Source organism: Mus caroli, chromosome X, assembly GCF_900094665.2.
Source record: "Mus caroli chromosome X, CAROLI_EIJ_v1.1, whole genome shotgun sequence".
In the NCBI taxonomy this organism is placed as follows: Eukaryota; Metazoa; Chordata; class Mammalia; order Rodentia; family Muridae; genus Mus; species Mus caroli.
In genome coordinates, this window is record NC_034589.1 from 75,133,099 (window position 1) to 75,137,406 (window position 4,308).

A 4,308-nucleotide genomic window follows, 5' to 3' on the forward strand; every position below is an offset into this window, starting at 1 on the left:
AATTGAGGAAAATATGTAATAAAAATATTAAAAATTAAAAAAAAAGAAAAGAAAAAAAAAACAACAGCTAATAACGATGAGGATGTGGATCAAAGGGCACATTCCTCCATTGCTGGTGAGAGCAGATACTTGTACAACTATTAAGGAAATGAATGTAGGGGTTCCTGAGAATGTTGGGGATTGATCGACCTCAAGCCACAGCTATACCAATCTTGGGCATAAACCAAACCAATCTTATCACAAGGACTCCTGTTCAACCATGTTCACTGTGGGTTCATTTATAATTGTCAGAAATTGTAAACAACCCTTATGTCCCGAAACAGAAGAATGGATAAAGGAAAATTACATAATACTTTATTGAGTAAATTAACTCCATGGGAACAGATGCAGAGTCCCACAGGCAAATACTAAGTGACGCTCCATTAGCCTTCACTCAAAGTTTCTGCTTTTTTCCTTCTCTTGGCCTAACCCCTCATATTAAGTAAGGCTCATAGCTCCCTGACAAAGCCCTCTTTGTTTTAGGACAAAGTGATGTGTTTTTCTCATCTGGTTCTATCTCTCCCTGGTTTCTAATACTCATAAGGGTAGATCTGTCAAATTACTATATGCTTTCTTCTGTTCTAAGACAGAAAAAAAAAAAAAGAAAGGAGCTTAAGTCTTACCTGTTTGATGACTGAAAAGACAATTATCTTTCTCTGCCAACGTCAAGGAATTTAGTTCAGCTAACAATCTAGAAGAGTTGGAAAGCAGATTATTATTCATGTGATTCACTATGATATGCATCTGTATTGCTACCACCATTTTAATATGAAGAGATTCCTGTAGGACATCTGACTTCTGCAAATTGCAAAAATAATATATTGTTTCAAGTTTCTAGTATTTATGATGATTTTTATAGCACCAACAGAAAATCAAAATATGCTATTTCAAAGAAAACTTGCTTAGTTATATTAACACCAGACAATCTACATAGTCAGATGCATGTCAAAAATATTCATAAAGATATATATGATGATGAAATGATCACTTCATTAAGAATATATGATAATAATCTTATAGCAATGCATGTTGGTATGTACCTGGAATTCTAACACATAAAGACAAAAGAATGATGATCCCAAATTGGATTATAGCCTGCACTACATGGTAAAATTCAAGCCTGGTTTCATCAACCCTCTTCTCCTTATCTAATTCTTTATCCTTTTTGCCCCAGTTGTCCATGCCCATCCTCACAGTAGTCTACCTCCAGTTCTCATGTATATGTGTTCAATTTTTCTCCCCTGCTCCTTCAATATTTCTCCTCCTCACCACACTTACATTCATACCTTTAACATTCCCATAGATATATACACAGATAGACAGATAGATAGACAGATAAATGGATTTGATACATATTGAGATCTAGGGTCAGTCTGCCAGAAAGAGATGGAAGAATGGAGGAAGAAGGGATGGAGGGGGAAGGAGAGAGAGCATGCAGAGAGATAATGGCAGCTAAACAGACACAAACATGAATATTAAAAAAATAGGACACTATAGATATGCCTCTCTAAAGTATGGATAGGTAATATTTCACAAATGTACTATAAGACAGGAGGAAAGCTCTAAAATGTTATCTTGACATGACACACCTGTTGCACACACCTTCTTACAGAAGCTGTGATTATTTGCACAAGACTTACACAATATTAACCAATAAAGATTCTGATGTGGACACATGGATAGTGGAAGGCCTCCTGACACTCCACCTTAGCTGGGGAGCTTGCCAATTGATGAATTCAAGGGAAGGAAAGTCTCTTTTTTTTTTCAGGTATGGCCACTGATAGATTCCCCAAACTCCAGTAGATGACCTCATACCCATATGGACAAAACTACTTGGAGTCAGTTGGCTGAAAAATAGATATTTTTAAAAGGAGGCAATGCAGTTGGAATGTAGATATTATGAGTGCTTAGCATGAGCTATTGCATATGTTCTAGGCCAAACTTCACTACCACGCCCCACCTCCTGGCCAAACCAAAAATAGATAAATAAATAAATAAATAAAAGGAAAAAGCCAACACTGGAAAGAAATTCAACTTCATTAAATATCAGACAATTGATAATTAAAAACAATTATGAAATGCCACAGCATAAATGTTAAATAAAAAATAATAAAGTTATAATGCCAAATAGTCAATAATAGTACAAAGAAAATAGATTACCAATAAATGCTGTCAGAAATATAATATTGTTCAGTAACTATAAAATATTTCAAAATTGGAAAATGGCAAATCAAATTTCAACCTTCAACTCACCAAGCAGCTTTGCAGTTGCAGTTCTGTATACTTAGCCCAGAAAATGAGCCCTTATATCTACAAAAAAAAAAAAAAAAAAAAGAAAGAAAGAAAGAAAAAAAACAAACCCTCTACGTAATTGTTCATGGCAACATAGTTTGTAGAAGTCCCCAAGTAGAAACAAGCAAGATATTTCAACAATGGGCAAATGTTTTAGCAAACTTTAGGACATTCATGCCATGAGATAAGAAGAGACAAAATGTTGGTACATGCAGACAAATGTTTCAGTAAAATCTGGGACATTCATACCATGGGATAAGAAGAGACAAACTCTTGATATACAACCAACTTGTATGGAGCTCAAGGCCATCCTTTCGAGTTAAACTGAACTCGTTTTCAAAAGTTCCTACACTCTTATGAGTCCATGTTTTACAACAGTCTGAAGAGGATAGAATGAAAGAAATTCAGAACATAACTGATCTTTGTTACATAATAAGCATTGGTGTGAAGAAGAGAGTATGTGTTTCTGATAGAGGGGTAGTATTTGGGACTTGTGCAAAAATTTTAATGTAATTGTGGTCGTACAGGTAAACACATGAGAAAAAATCCCTTTATCTCAGCAAACACATTTTAGTAATGCTATTTCTTTTGTTATTTTAGTTGTTTGAGACTGGGTCTCTGATATCAAACTACTGGCAGTCTCCTTCAGGTACCCTATCCTCACAGGCAGGAGCCACTATCGCTACCAGTTTCCAAGGTTTGATTCTATATTCTAGTTAGGAATTATGCTCTAGCCAGGCAACCTAACATCTTGTGGGACCTGGAAAAAATTCAACACATTCATGCTGTAATTTAAACTTAGAGATCTGTTAAATAATGCATGAGATTTGTCTTAAGTCATTAAGTTTATGTTATTTTGTTATGGAAACAATTGAAAATTATACACATACACAATTACTTCAAGTTCTGATCTCATTGTACATGAAACATAAAATTTATTTAAATGAAAAGTATTTCTGGTTAATGTACATTCATGCCAAGGAATTTAATGAGCCAAAAATTATATTAACTGGGGAAACATGGACATAATATTTTATATGTTTGTATGAAAAAAAATTATATACCCCGTACAATGAAAAGTGAATATATACCAAGAAAAATCCTATTAAGTGACCATTTGTTTATTAACTGATTCATAACATTATCATCACTACCATTATAGATTAAAAATACTGTATTACAGAAGGTGAAAAGGAAAGACAAAGATAATACTAGAAAATTCCTATGAGCCAGCTTAGCCCAGCAACTATTTTCCATCTTCTACATGCTTTTGGGTACCTGTGATGGCTGGTTTTGTGTGTCAACTTGACACAAGCTGGAGATATCACAAAGGAGATTCAGTTGAGGAAACACCTCCATGAGATCCAACTGTAAGGCATTTTCTCAATTAGTGATCAAGGGGGAAAGGCCCCTTGTGGGTGGTGGTATTCTTGGGCTGGTAGTCCTGGGTTCTATAAGAAAGCAAGCTAAGCAAGGCAGAGGAAGCAAGCCAGTAACATCCCTCCATGGCCTCTGCATCAGCTCCTGCTTCCTGACCTGCTTGAGTTCCAGTCCTGACTTCCTTTGGTGATGAACAGCAGTGTGGAAGCATAAGCTGAATAAATCCTTCCCCTCCCCCCCAACTTAGTGCCCATATAGTGTAAGATTATGCAATCATTGTTTTCTTTCCTAGAAAAGCAAAACAAAACAAATCCACCTTTATGGTATAAGTTCCAGTGAATCTTGTAAAATCATGTTTAGACCAAAGACATTGACTGAAATGTCATTTTTATTTCTTGTAACTAGTTGGTGCCTATCTTACTCCAACACACACGCACATGCACACACACACACACACACACACATGCACATACACCTTTTCTAAATTTATGAGCATTTTAAAAGATAAACTTTATAAATCAAAATTTTCATTTTTACATTATGGTAGAGACAATGCTTAATTGTTACTTATGACAGCTAGCAAATGATTGAGCCAAT

At 35.2% G+C, this 4,308-nt stretch overlaps 1 protein-coding gene across 1 annotated transcript in view; it reads right to left on the minus strand.

Moving 5' to 3' along the window:
* The window catches only part of Mageb16 (MAGE family member B16), a 24,717-nt gene extending 22,379 nt beyond the window's left edge, over positions 1 to 2,338 (minus strand). The window contains exons 1-2 of the mRNA XM_021153265.1: positions 2,293 to 2,338; positions 663 to 730 (exon numbers count right to left, since the gene is read on the minus strand). The gene's annotated coding sequence lies outside the window, so the exon portion shown is untranslated. The remainder of the gene's footprint in view (positions 1 to 662; positions 731 to 2,292) is intronic.
* Positions 2,339 to 4,308: the final 1,970 nt, after the last annotated feature.